Source organism: Genypterus blacodes, unplaced genomic scaffold (assembly GCF_046128005.1).
Source record: "Genypterus blacodes isolate CSIRO-AG114 ecotype Tasmania unplaced genomic scaffold, CSIRO-AGI_Gbla_v1 ptg000044l_1, whole genome shotgun sequence".
In the NCBI taxonomy this organism is placed as follows: Eukaryota; Metazoa; Chordata; class Actinopteri; order Ophidiiformes; family Ophidiidae; genus Genypterus; species Genypterus blacodes.
This window is the reverse complement of record NW_027466857.1, coordinates 459,244-473,233: the sequence shown is the minus strand read 5'-3', so window position 1 is coordinate 473,233 and position 13,990 is coordinate 459,244. Positions and strand designations below refer to the sequence as shown.

The 13,990-nt window shown below is 44.7% G+C and overlaps 11 non-coding genes and 2 pseudogenes across 11 annotated transcripts; all 13 read right to left on the bottom strand.

Moving 5' to 3' along the window:
* Positions 1-96: 96 nt before the first annotated feature.
* On the bottom strand, positions 97-215 carry LOC142999714 (5S ribosomal RNA). Its single transcript, XR_012963388.1, has one exon. It is a non-coding gene; the product is annotated as a 5S ribosomal RNA (ribosomal RNA).
* A 460-nt stretch (positions 216-675) lies between these two features.
* LOC142999915 (5S ribosomal RNA) lies at positions 676-794 on the bottom strand (annotated as a pseudogene).
* A 245-nt stretch (positions 795-1,039) lies between these two features.
* LOC142999759 (5S ribosomal RNA) lies at positions 1,040-1,158 on the bottom strand. Its single transcript, XR_012963432.1, has one exon. It is a non-coding gene; the product is annotated as a 5S ribosomal RNA (ribosomal RNA).
* A 463-nt stretch (positions 1,159-1,621) lies between these two features.
* LOC142999682 (5S ribosomal RNA) lies at positions 1,622-1,740 on the bottom strand. Its single transcript, XR_012963358.1, has one exon. It is a non-coding gene; the product is annotated as a 5S ribosomal RNA (ribosomal RNA).
* Positions 1,741-1,985: 245 nt separating this feature from the next.
* On the bottom strand, positions 1,986-2,104 carry LOC142999735 (5S ribosomal RNA). The gene has a single exon (XR_012963409.1). It is a non-coding gene; the product is annotated as a 5S ribosomal RNA (ribosomal RNA).
* Positions 2,105-9,306: 7,202 nt separating this feature from the next.
* Positions 9,307-9,425, bottom strand: LOC142999753 (5S ribosomal RNA). The gene has a single exon (XR_012963426.1). It is a non-coding gene; the product is annotated as a 5S ribosomal RNA (ribosomal RNA).
* Positions 9,426-9,888: 463 nt separating this feature from the next.
* Positions 9,889-10,007, bottom strand: LOC142999836 (5S ribosomal RNA). The gene has a single exon (XR_012963507.1). It is a non-coding gene; the product is annotated as a 5S ribosomal RNA (ribosomal RNA).
* Positions 10,008-10,252: 245 nt separating this feature from the next.
* LOC142999717 (5S ribosomal RNA) lies at positions 10,253-10,371 on the bottom strand. Its single transcript, XR_012963391.1, has one exon. It is a non-coding gene; the product is annotated as a 5S ribosomal RNA (ribosomal RNA).
* Positions 10,372-10,616: 245 nt separating this feature from the next.
* Positions 10,617-10,735, bottom strand: LOC142999908 (5S ribosomal RNA; annotated as a pseudogene).
* An 811-nt stretch (positions 10,736-11,546) lies between these two features.
* On the bottom strand, positions 11,547-11,665 carry LOC142999692 (5S ribosomal RNA). Its single transcript, XR_012963368.1, has one exon. It is a non-coding gene; the product is annotated as a 5S ribosomal RNA (ribosomal RNA).
* Positions 11,666-11,910: 245 nt separating this feature from the next.
* On the bottom strand, positions 11,911-12,029 carry LOC142999988 (5S ribosomal RNA). The gene has a single exon (XR_012963582.1). It is a non-coding gene; the product is annotated as a 5S ribosomal RNA (ribosomal RNA).
* A 463-nt stretch (positions 12,030-12,492) lies between these two features.
* On the bottom strand, positions 12,493-12,611 carry LOC142999825 (5S ribosomal RNA). Its single transcript, XR_012963496.1, has one exon. It is a non-coding gene; the product is annotated as a 5S ribosomal RNA (ribosomal RNA).
* Positions 12,612-12,856: 245 nt separating this feature from the next.
* LOC142999772 (5S ribosomal RNA) lies at positions 12,857-12,975 on the bottom strand. Its single transcript, XR_012963444.1, has one exon. It is a non-coding gene; the product is annotated as a 5S ribosomal RNA (ribosomal RNA).
* Between the last annotated feature and the right edge of the window lie 1,015 nt (positions 12,976-13,990).

The following is a 13,990-nucleotide window of genomic DNA, read 5'->3' as shown; positions in this document are numbered from 1 at the left end:
ACAACTTTATTCTCCCGAGGGAAATTGCGTGTTCACAGAGGGAGTGAAACATGAGGGAGGAGGACCAGGTGAGGCCTGCTGCTCAGGGGGCCAAAACGCTTACTGCACCGGGTATTCCCAGGCGGTCTCCCATCCAAGTACTAACCTGGCCCGACGCTGCTTAGCTTCCGAGATCAGACGAGATCGGGCGTGTTCAGAGTGGTATGGCCGTAAACGAGGAGAGCAGCCACACAGAGGCTCTTTATAGGTGAGACAGACCCAGTTCAAGTCACCGTGTACACATGACTACACTCAAGTTCATGTATATCACAATTTACATGATGCCTTCATCAGAAACACACATTTCTGGATAATGAAGTCTTACCTAATGAAACTGATAATCATCACATAGAACATAAAGAGGGACCACTAACATCTCTGACGCTCACTTTCATCATCATCATCATCATCATCATCATCATCATCGTCACACAGTGGCTCGTGTACTTCACTTCTCATGTGCATTCAATCATCTCATATTATGCCCATGTGCCATACTCATTTTCTGAATGTATGCTTTCATATAAGATAAGATAAGATACAACTTTATTCTCCCGAGGGACATTGGGTGTTGACAGAGGGAGTGAAACATGAGGGAGGAGGACCAGGTGAGGCCTGCTGCTCAGAGGGCCAAAATGCTTACGGCACCTGGTATTCCTAGGCGGTCCCCTATCCAAGTACGAACCTGGCCCGACGCTGCTTAGCTTCCGAGATCAGACGAGATCAGGCGTGTTCAGAGTGGTATGGCTGTAAACGAGGAGAGCAGCCACACAGAGGCTCTTTATAGGTGAGACAGACCCAGTTCAAGTCACCGTGTACGCATGACTACACTCAAGTTCATGTATATCCCAATTTACATGATGCCTTCATCAGAAAAACACTAACATTTCAGATAAGATAAGATACAACTTTATTCTCCCGAGGGAAATTGCGTGTTCACAGAGGGAGTGAAACATGAGGGAGGAGGACCAGGTGAGGCCTGCTGGTCAGAGGGCCAAAATGCTTACGGCACCGGGTATTCCCAGGCGGTCTCCCATCCAAGTACTAACCTGGCCCGACGCTGATTAGCTTCCGAAATCAGACGAGATCGGGCGTGTTCAGAGTGGTATGGCCGTAAACGAGGAGAGCAGCCACACAGAGGCTCTTTATAGGTGAGACAGACCCAGTTCAAGTCACCGTGTACACATGACTACACTCAAGTTCATGTATATCACAATTTACATGATGCCTTCATCAGAAACACACATTTCTGGATAATAAAGTCTTACCTAATGAAACTGATAATCATCACATAGAACATACAGAGGGACCACTTACATCTCTGACGCTCACTTTTATCCTCATCATCATCATCATCATCATCATCATCATCGTCACACAGTGGCTCCTGTACTTCACTCCCCATGTGCATTCAATCATCTCATATTATGCCCATGTGCAATACTCATTTTCTGAATGTATGCTTTCATATAAGATAAGATAAGATACCACTTTATTCTCCCGAGGGACATTGGTTGTTCACAGAGGGAGTGAAACATGAGGGAGGAGGACCAGGTGAGGCCTGCTGCTCAGAGGGCCAAAATGCTTACGGCACCGGGTATTCCCAGGCGGTCTCCCATCCAAGTACTAACCTGGCCCGACGCTGCTTAGCTTCCGAGATCAGAAGAGATCAGGCGTGTTCAGAGTGGTATGGCCGTAAACGAGGAGAGCAGCCACACAGAGGCTCTTTATAGGTGAGACAGACCCAGTTCAAGTCACCGTGTACACATGACTACACTCAAGTTCATGTATATCACAATTTACATGATGCCTTCATCAGAAGAACACTAACATTTCAGATAAGATAAGATACAACTTTATTCTCCCGAGGGAAATTGCGTGTTGACAGAGGGAGTGAAACATGAGGGAGGAAGACCAGGTGAGGCCTGCTGCTCAGAGGGCCAAAATGCTTACGGCACCGGGTATTCCCAGGCGGTCTCCCATCCAAGTACTAACCTGGCCCGACACTGCTTAGCTTCCCAGATCAGACGAGATCGGGCGTGTTCAGAGTGGTATGGCCGTAAACGAGGAGAGCAGCCACACAGAGGCTCTTTATAGGTGAGACAGACCCAGTTCAAGTCACCGTGTACACATGACTACACTCAAGTTCATGTATATCACAATTTACATGATGCCTTCATCAGAAACACACATTTCTGGATAATGAAGTCTTACCTAATGAAACTGATAATCATCACATAGAACATAAAGAGGGACCACTAACATCTCTGACGCTCACTTTCATCATCATCATCATCATCATCATCATCATCATCATCGTCACACAGTGGCTCGTGTACTTCACTTCTCATGTGCATTCAATCATCTCATATTATGCCCATGTGCCATACTCATTTTCTGAATGTATGCTTTCATATAAGATAAGATAAGATACAACTTTATTCTCCCGAGGGACATTGGGTGTTGACAGAGGGAGTGAAACATGAGGGAGGAGGACCAGGTGAGGCCTGCTGCTCAGAGGGCCAAAATGCTTACGGCACCGGGTATTCCTAGGCGGTCTCTCATCCAAGTACGAACCTGGCCCGACGCTGCTTAGCTTCCGAGATCAGACGAGATCAGGCGTGTTTTTTTTTTTTTCTTTTATTAGCAAAAAAATAAATATTTTTACAAATACATTTTACACAAGTAAATACAAGTCATTTCAAATCAAATCAAATTATTTCCAACAATCCATAACACCATTCATCACATCTTTTTTTTTTTTCTTTTTTTTTCCTTCACCCATCACCCCTCACCCTTGACCTATTGACATTTGCACCCCACCCTGATTTCCACACACAAATAGACAGTTATCTTCCAGCACCTTTTGTTTGAAAGTCTTGTCCCCACCATCCCACAGCAGACTCACATTCCTTTTCATAAAGTTACAGAAAAATCTCCAGATGTTCACTTTTTTGTCCTCGAAATTTGAATAGTTTCTCCGAAGTCTGATGACATGTTTGGCATAACTCAGAATGTAATTGATAAGCCATTTGTTCACCCCTGCTTTCCTTTCCTTATACCCAAATAGAAAAAACCTCTCCCATTTTTCCTTTCGTGATTGTGACTCTACATTTTTGAAAGCATTGGTCCAGTTTCTCAAAAAACACTTTTAACTCCTTACATTCAAAAATAAAGTGCCTAAATGTCTCCACTTCCACCTCACATATATCACAAACCTTGCTGTTGAGTCTATTTATCTGGTTTAGCACCAAATTGACAAATATTCTATTGTGTCTGAGCCTGAAATTTGTATCAAAGCACTCTGATGAAATGAACTTCACATTTAGATCTGACCAAATGTGCTCCCTCTGAAGCCCATGGAACTGCCTTAGCCATACTTCCTCAGCTGCCGCTTTCTTCTTTTCCTTTCCCAAAAACACTCTATATAGTATCTTGGAGTTAACTGATCGTATGTCATGCTCTTTCCCTCCTTGGATGAGGGAGAAACTGACCAACTCCAGAGCCTTCTCTGCCCTCCTCCCCTTCACCAGCGCCACCCAGCTACGAGGTAACCCCTCTAAAATTCTCTGGCATAGTCTTTTGATCTCTATTGGTCTCACTTTCCCTAATCTTCCCCTGACCTCCTGGATTACTTCCTCCTGCAGAAATCCACCACCTCTTTGGATAAAGTGCTTCACCTGATTTAAACCTAGTTCCTCCAAGTACCTCCCTGAAAATACCTTCCCCTGACACCTTATTGCCGGATTTCTGAAAACTGGTTGGTGTAACACCTGCTCCGCAGTCTCACATCTAAACTTTAAATCCCCCAGTAAAATATTCCACGCTTCAAGTATTTCCCCTGTAAATGCATTAACCTGTGCTCTTTCCCTTTGCTCCGTTTCCCTACATAGATTAAACACTCCTCTATTATCCCACCCCTGTAGGCAAGAGTCGAGGCACTTCTGCCACGCGTAAATCTTTGCGTTTCCCATAAATTTCCCTAACAGTCGAATCCGTGCACTAAGCTTTTTACTTTTCAGGTCCACCAATTTCAAACCGCCCTCCTTCTGCCCATTGATGAGCACCTTCCTGGCTATCAAATGCTGTTTTTTATTCCAGATGAAAGCACTCATCATGTCATTCAGCTTTCCTATTACCCTGTCCGGCATTTCACAGACTCTTAGCGCATACTGACACTTGGACAGGAGGAGGGCGTTAGTTACTATCACTTTACCCCTTAGATTCAATTTCCTCCCGGACCAGAAATCCAATCGCATTTTGATTTTTCCCTCTATTTCACCCCACGTTTGTTTTGTTGCTGCATCTCGATTCTTACCTACGTATACACCCAAAACCTTCACCATTTCATTTCTCTTTACAAAATTCCATTTATTTACACAATCGAAACCATCACCAAAGCCCATTAGCTCGGTTTTTTCCGCATTGATTTTGGCCCCAGATGCCCTCTCATAGCACTCTACATGCTGCAGCACCCTGTCTACACTCCTCTCATCCCTAACCGTAATACTTATGTCATCTGCGTACTGGTAGATTTTCGTGTCCGTTTTATCTTCCATTTCAATCCCCAAAATCCCTGGGTCCCTCCTAATGAGGGCAGACAAGGGTTCTGCCGCTATGGAGTATAACATAGCTGAAAGCGGGCATCCTTGCCTGATTGACCTCTCCAGAGCGAAGCTCTCAGTTAACCTCCCGTTTATTTTCACCCTACTGATGGCATTCCTATATATTAACCTAATCCATTTAGTGAAACCTTCCCCGAAACCCATCTTTCCCAGTGTTTTAAACAAAAAATCATGATCCACCCTATCAAACGCCTTCTCTAAATCAACCCCTATGTACAGCCCTCCCTTCTGATTCATTTTGTCAAAGATGTCCTGGATCGATAAGATGATGTCACTAATGTCTCTCCCTACCACACCATAACACTGACAGGGATTCACCACTGTGCCTATCACCTCCTTCAATCTGTTTGCCAGGATTTTAGCCAGTATTTTATAATCTGTATTTAGCAGACTAATTGGCCTATAATTCCCCAAATCCCCTTTGTCACCCTTATTCTTATACACCACTCGGATTAGCCCCGTGAAGAAGTCCCCAGATGCTTTCCCCTCCCGCTCCATGCATTGAAAGATTCTCAGGAGAATTGGCTTTATCACCTGTTTAAAGGTGATGTAAAATTCCCCCGATAACCCATCCAGCCCTGGACTTTTGTTCTTATTCAAACCATTTATTGCTCTTTCCAATTCTTCCTCTGTTATGTTTTTATCACAGTCTGCTCTGTCCTCTTCCCCTAATTTTTTTTCTATCCCTTCAAAAACACTGTGGTCTGTAGAGTTTACCTCCATCTTTGAAAAAAGTTTTTTAAAATGTTTATGAGCCACCTCCAGCATTTCCCCTGTCTTCTCCATTGTCTTACCCTCTTCATTTTTCAGGTTTTGCAGATGAGCTTTCTTTTGCTGTCTTTTTTCAAGCCCTAAAAAGAAACTTGTATTCTTTTCCCCTTCTAAAATATCCTTCATCCTTGATCTGATAGCTGCCCCTCTGCTCCGTTTCTTCTCAAGCTCATCTAATTGTTTTCTCAGCATGAGATATTTTAGATTGTTGAAGTTTTCCTCTGCAATCGACCTTTCCAGCTCTTTATTAATCTGGTCTCTTAAACTATACTCAGTCCTTCTTTCCTTCTCCATTTTATTTTTACAATAGTTTATTGTCACTTTTTTGATGTGCAATTTCACCTCCTCCCACCACTCCCCCATATTTATGCAACCCCCCCCGAGTTCTCTTTTTCTTTCTTTCAGTAGATTTTCAACTTTCTCCCTATATTTTCCATCCAGCAAAACACTGTTATTTAAACACCATAACCCTCCACCTTTGTGCTCTTTCTCCCCCAGCTCCACCCATAACCTTGCATGATCGCTAAACCCTGTGAACTCATACCAGCATTTTGAAATCTTTTTTTCCAGCCCAGATGCTAATAGACATAAGTCAATCCTGGACTGTTTAAGTGCCCCAGAACCGTCTGTCGTCTGGAAAAGCCCCTTTCTCCCATATTGCGCACCCTCCACAGATCTACCAGGTTGAAATAGTCAAAAAGCTCATTTAGCGATTTCCTACTTATATCACTTTTGTATGTATTGTTGCTTGATATATCCAACCTCGTAAGTGCACAGTTAAAATCCCCCACTACACAAATGTTCCCTCCCAAATGCGGTTTTAGTTGATCAAAGAAAATTCCACGCTTGTTGTCCTCATTCGATGCATAAATATTCAAAAGTTTGTAAAGCACATTCCTGTAAATAAATTCAATACCGATCACCCTTCCCTCATCATCCTTCACTATTTCCTTAACATTTTGGATCTTATCTCCTTTCGCAAAAATAGCGACTCCGGCTCGTCCATTTACACCGTTGTTTGCCCACACTTTTCCAGCCCATGTATCCCTCAGATAGCTTCTCCACTCCCTTGTCCACCTAGTCTCTTGTACACAGAGGATGTCAAAAGTATCCACCCTTAAAACATCTCTCATCTTGTTAATACATCTTAAGCCGTTTGTGTTTTGCGATAGTATTTTTAACATTGTAAATACATAGAGATAAATCAGGCCCATCATCTTTATGCTACAGTTCACGTCTTACTTTTTCCTCTTTTTGATCCCCTTGTCTTCAGCATCCATTGCAGTCTTCTCTTCCCCAGCTCCTGGCTGTTTCCGAGGTCCATATCAGACTCCGAGTTCCCCGACTCTTGAGACCCCGTCAAGCATATCTCTGAGTCTGATTCTGGGGGCCGCTGAAGTTGAACAATTTTCACCTTCCTCTCCTTTCTCTCCGATGTATCCACACTCTGCCCCTCTGCTGCGTCTCCATGTCCCGGCACCTCAGCTGTCGATCCTCTCACCTCCATTCCTTGCTCTCCGTCCGACTCCAGTATGTCTCTTCCTTTCTCCGCTTCCCCCTCCGCACGATCCTTCTCGGTCTCCTCCCTCTCAGAGATATTCTCTCTCGATTCTTCCTGCTCCTCACGTTGCTTTCCTCCCGTCCCTGGAGCATGATCAACGTCCTCACAAACACATCTGCTGCTCTCCTTTTTGCAGCTCTGGCATTTGTTCCCTCTGCCCATGCACTCCCTTGCATAGTGCCCCTGCTCTCCACATTTTCTACAAAGGAAATCTGGACAGTCCCTCAGGATATGACCAGTCTGTATGCACTGTCTGCACACTTTCACCTGTTTGTCGTGCAAAACTCTGAAGAACTCTGCTCCAAAAGCCGTCTCAAACTTGGTCGAATATGGAAGTGATTGGACCGTCTCCGTGAATTTAACTTTCACGTATCTTGTTCCGTCAGCAATTCTAGTTCCCGGCCACATTCTCCTGATGATCGGGGATACTGCACTCACTCCCCAGCTGTTCAGCTTGCCCAGAATGACGCTGTCCGTGATATACGCCGGCAGCCCCAGAAACGAGACCACCAGCTCATCATTACATAACTCCTTGGACATGATCGCGGTCTGTCCAATTTTTATGCCGTCCAATAGTCTTTCTTTCCCCTTCGGGTGATTCATTGTGATCTCATATTTATTTCTGCCCGTGTACCGGCAGGCGATGATTTTCCCACAAGTGTCTTGTATTGCCTGGATCAGCTCCATTGCGGTCACTTTATCTTCTCCAATCAGCTCCAGCGCGAGCGTTAAATTTTGCTGAAACTCTTCAGCTTTATCCTTAATAATCCGTATCTCTTCCTCTCTGATGATTTCTCTCTCCTGCCCTCTTCCTCCTTCCGCATTTTCGGCTACGTCAGGAGCTGTCACCGCACGTGTGTCCTCTATTTCTCCCGTCATATTCTGACCGTCCACGGTCCTGTACGCCCGATCGTCTTTCACCATCGGCTCGTTTGCCTCGGCCGTCCGGTCCGGGCCCGGTGCAGCGACTCTGGCTCCCTTTCCTCTGGTTCTCACCATACTTGGAGCACAGTATAAACTATTTTCCATCAGGAAAACACAAACCAAACAAACAAATAACTGAAAGTGTCCCCCAAACAGTCAAAACTGCTGGGGGTGGCTCCAAAAACCGAGCTATCAAAGAAACGAAAAATCTGGGCTTAAAGAAACGCCACAGTTTAAACTCAAAATCAAAATTGCCGCACAGGATCAGTCAAAATACACGCACGCCTGGAGCTCACACACACCTCCTCTTACTTCCGTGTTCAGAGTGGTATGGCCGTAAACGAGGAGCGCAGCCACACAGAGGCTCTTTATAGGTGAGACAGACCCAGTTCAAGTCACCGTGTACACATGACTACACTCAAGTTCATGTATATCACAATTTACATGATGCCTTCATCAGAAGAACACAGAAGCCTCTATCTCCTTCCTTTTCACAGATATGGGCTTTTCAAGTTTTCTCTAGTTTCAAGAATCGATGACCCGCGGGTCAACATTTTTAGAAAATTTTCAATATTCCCCAATTTGCCCCAAATTTACACAAATTGATGGCATTTCTGTCTGGATGCTGCGTCTGAAATTTTAGCTCTCTATCTCCTTCCTTGTCACAGATATGGGCTTTTAAAGTTTTCTCCAGTTTCAAAAATCGATGACCCGGGTGTCAACTTTTTTCCAAAATTTTCAATATTCCCCAATTTGCCCCAATTTACACACATTGATGGCATTTCTGCATGGATGCTGCGTCTGAAATTTTAGCTCTCTATCTCCTTCCTTGTCACAGATATGGGCTTTTCAAGTATCTCCAGTTTCAAAAATCGATGACCACATTTTTAGAAAATTTTCAATATTCCCCAATTTGCCCCAAATTTACACACATTGATGGCATTTCTGCCTGGATGCTGCGTCTGCAATTTTAGCTCTCTATCTCCTTCCTTGTCACAGATATTGGCTTTTAAAGTTTTCTCCAGTTTCAAAAATTGATGACCCGGGTCAACATTTTTAGAAAATTTTCAATATTCCCCAATTTGCCCCAAATTTACACACATTGATGGCATTTCTGCCTGGATGCTGCGCACTTTCATCATCATCATCATCATCATCATCATCATCATCATCATCGTCACACAGTGGCTCGTGTACTTCACTTCTCATGTGCATTCAATCTTCTCATATTATGCCCATGTGCAATACTCATTTTCTGAATGTATGCTTTCATATAAGATAAGATAAGATACAACTTTATTCTCCCGAGGGAAATTGCGTGTTGACAGAGGGAGTGTAACATGAGGGAGGAGGACCAGGTGAGGCCTGCTGCTCAGAGGGCCAAAATGCTTACGGCACCGGGTATTCCCAAGCGGTCTCCCATCTAAGTACTAACCTGGCCCGACGCTGATTAGCTTCCGAGATCAGAAGAGATCGGGCGTGTTCAGAGTGGTATGGCCGTAAACGAGGAGAGCAGCCACACAGAGGCTCTTTATAGGTGAGACAGACCCAGTTCAAGTCACCGTGTACGCATGACTACACTCAAGTTCATGTATATCACAATTTACATGATGCCTTCATCAGAAACACACATTTCTGGATAATAAAGTCTTACCTAATGAAACTGATAATCATCACATAGAACATACAGAGGGACCACTTACATCTCTGACGCTCACTTTTATCCTCATCATCATCATCATCATCATCATCATCATCGTCACACAGTGGCTCCTGTACTTTACTCCCCATGTGCATTCAATCATCTCATATTATGCCCATGTGCAATACTCATTTTCTGAATGTATGCTTTCATATAAGATAAGATAAGATACAACTTTATTCTCCCGAGGGACATTGGTTGTTGACAAAGGGAGTGAAACATGAGGGAGGAGGACCAGGTGAGGCCTGCTGCTCAGAGGGCCAAAATGCTTACGGCACCGGGTATTCCCAGGCGGTCTCCCATCCAAGTACTAACCTGGCCCGACGCTGCTTAGCTTCCGAGATCAGACGAGATCAGGCGTGTTCAGAGTGGTATGGCCGTAAACGAGGAGAGCAGCCACACAGAGGCTCTTTATAGGTGAGACAGACCCAGTTCAAGTCACCGTGTACGCATGACTACACTCAAGTTCATGTATATCACAATTTACATGATGCCTTCATCAGAAGAACACTAACATTTCAGATAAGATAAGATACAACTTTATTCTCCCGAGGGAAATTGCGTGTTGACAGAGGGAGTGAAACATGAGGGAGGAGGACCAGGTGAGGCCTGCTGCTCAGAGGGCCAAAATGCTTACGGCACCGGGTATTCCCAGGCGGTCTCCCATCCAAGTACTAACCTGGCCCGACGCTGATTAGCTTCCGAGATCAGACGAGACCGGGCGTGTTCAGAGTGGTATGGCCGTAAACGAGGAGAGCAGCCACACAGAGGCTCTTTATAGGTGAGACAGACCCAGTTCAAGTCACCGTGTACACATGACTACACTCAAGTTCATGTATATCACAATTTACATGATGCCTTCATCAGAAGAACACTAACATTTCTGATAAGATAAGATACAACTTTATTCTCCCGAGGGAAATTGCGTGTTCTCAGAGGGAGTGAAACATGAGGGAGGAGGACCAGGTGAGGCCTGCTGCTCAGAGGGCCAAAATGCTTACTGCACCAGGTATTCCCAGGCGGTCTCCCATCCAAGTGCTAACCTGGCCCGACGCTGCTTAGCTTCCGAGATCAGACGAGATCGGGCGTGTTCAGAGTGCTATGGCCGTAAACGAGGAGAGCAGCCACACAGAGGCTCTTTATAGGTGAGACAGACCCAGTTCAAGTCACCGTGTACACATGACTACACTCAAGTTCATGTATATCACGATTTACATGATGCCTTCATCAGAAGAACACTAACATTTCAGATAAGATAAGATACAACTTTATTCTCCCGAGGGAAATTGCGTGTTGACAGAGGGAGTGAAACATGAGGGAGGAGGACCAGGTGAGGCCTGCTGCTCAGAGGGCCAAAATGCTTACGGCACCGGGTATTCCCAGGCGTTCTCCCATCCAAGTACTAACCTGGCCCGACGCTGCTTAGCATCCGAGATTGTGCGTGTTCAGAGTGGTACGGCCTTAAACGAGGAGAGCAGCCACACAGAGGCTCTTTATAGGTGAGACAGACCCAGTTCAAGTCACCGTGTACACATGACTACACTCAAGTTCATGTATATCACAATTTACATGATGCCTTCATCAGAAACACACATTTCTGGATAATGAAGTCTTACCTAATGTAACTGATAATCATCACATAGAACATAAAGAGGGACCACTAACATCTCTGACCCTCACTTTCATCATCATCATCATCATCATCATCATCATCATCACACAGTGGCTCGTGTACTTCACTTCTCATGTGCATTCAATCTTCTCATATTATGCCCATGTGCAATACTCATTTTCTGAATGTATGCTTTCATATAAGATAAGATAAGATACCACTTTATTCTCCCGAGGGACATTGGTTGTTCACAGAGGGAGTGAAACATGAGGGAGGAGGACCAGGTGAGGCCTGCTGCTCAGAGGGCCAAAATGCTTACGGCACCGGGTATTCCCAGGCGGTCTCCCATCCAAGTACTAACCTGGCCCGACGCTGCTTAGCTTCGGAGATCAGACGAGATCAGGCGTGTTCAGAGTGGTATGGCCGTAAACGATGAGAGCAGCCACACAGAGGCTCTTTATAGGTGAGACAGACCCAGTTCAAGTCACCGTGTACACATGACTACACTCAAGTTCATGTATATCACAATTTACATGATGCCTTCATCAGAAGAACACTAACATTTCAGATAAGATAAGATACAACTTTATTCTCCCGAGGGAAATTGCGTGTTCACAGAGGGAGTGAAACATGAGGGAGGAGGACCAGGTGAGGCCTGCTGGTCAGAGGGCCAAAATGCTTACGGCACCGGGTATTCCCAGGCGGTCTCCCATCCAAGTACTAACCTGGCCCGACGCTGATTAGCTTCCGAGATCAGACGAGATCGGGCGTGTTCAGAGTGGTATGGCCGTAAACGAGGAGAGCAGCCACACAGAGGCTCTTTATAGGTGAGACAGACCCAGTTCAAGTCACCGTGTACACATGACTACACTCAAGTTCATGTATATCACAATTTACATGATGCCTTCATCAGAAACACACATTTCTGGATAATAAAGTCTTACCTAATGAAACTGATAATCATCACATAGAACATACAGAGGGACCACTTACATCTCTGACGCTCACTTTTATCCTCATCATCATCATCATCATCATCATCATCATCGTCACACAGTGGCTCCTGTACTTCACTCCCCATGTGCATTCAATCATCTCATATTATGCCCATGTGCAATACTCATTTTCTGAATGTATGCTTTCATATAAGATAAGATAAGATACCACTTTATTCTCCCGAGGGACATTGGTTGTTCACAGAGGGAGTGAAACATGAGGGAGGAGGACCAGGTGAGGCCTGCTGCTCAGAGGGCCAAATTGCTTACGGCACCGGGTATTCCCAGGCGGTCTCCCATCCAAGTACTAACCTGGCCCGACGCTGCTTAGCTTCCGAGATCAGACGAGATCAGGCGTGTTCAGAGTGGTATGGCCGTAAACCATGAGAGCAGCCACACAGAGGCTCTTTATAGGTGAGACAGACCCAGTTCAAGTCACCGTGTACACATGACTACACTCAAGTTCATGTATATCACAATTTACATGATGCCTTCATCAGAAGAACACTAACATTTCAGATAAGATAAGATACAACTTTATTCTCCCGAGGGAAATTGCGTGTTGACAGAGGGAGTGAAACATGAGGGAGGAAGACCAGGTGAGGCCTGCTGCTCAGAGGGCCAAAATGCTTACGGCACCGGGTATTCCCAGGCGGTCTCCCATCCAAGTACTAACCTGGCCCGACACCGCTTAGCTTCCCAGATCAGACGAGATCGGGCGTGTTCAGAGTGGTATGGCCGTAAACGAGGAGAGCAGCCACACAGAGGCTCTTTATAGGTGAGACAGACCCAGTTCAAGTCACCGTGTACACATGACTACACTCAAGTTCATGTATATCACAATTTACATGATGCCTTCATCAGAAACACACATTTCTGGATAATGAAGTCTTACCTAATGAAACTGATAATCATCACATAGAACATAAAGAGGGACCACTAACATCTCTGACGCTCACTTTCATCATCATCATCATCATCATCATCATCATCATCATCGTCACACAGTGGCTCGTGTACTTCACTTCTCATGTGCATTCAATCATCTCATATTATGCCCATGTGCCATACTCATTTTCTGAATGTATGCTTTCATATAAGATAAGATAAGATACAACTTTATTCTCCCGAGGGACATTGGGTGTTGACAGAGGGAGTGAAACATGAGGGAGGAGGACCAGGTGAGGCCTGCTGCTCAGAGGGCCAAAATGCTTACGGCACCGGGTATTCCTAGGCGGTCTCTCATCCAAGTACGAACCTGGCCCGACGCTGCTTAGCTTCCGAGATCAGACGAGATCAGGCGTGTTTTTTTTTTTTTCTTTTATTATCAAAAAAATAAATATTTTTACAAATACATTTTACACAAGTAAATACAAGTCATTTCAAATCAAATCAAATTATTTCCAACAATCCATAACACCATTCATCACATCTTTTTTTTTTTTCTTTTTTTTTCCTTCACCCATCACCCCTCACCCTTGACCTATTGACATTTGCACCCCACCCTGATTTCCACACACAAATAGACAGTTATCTTCCAGCACCTTTTGTTTGAAAGTCTTGTCCCCACCATCCCACAGCAGACTCACATTCCTTTTCATAAAGTTACAGAAAAATCTCCAGATGTTCACTTTTTTGTCCTCGAATTGTGAATAGTTTCTCCGAAGTCTGATGACATGTTTGGCATAACTCAGAATGTAATTGATAAGCCATTTGTTCACCCCTGCTTTCCTTTCCTTATACCCAAATAGAAAAAACCTC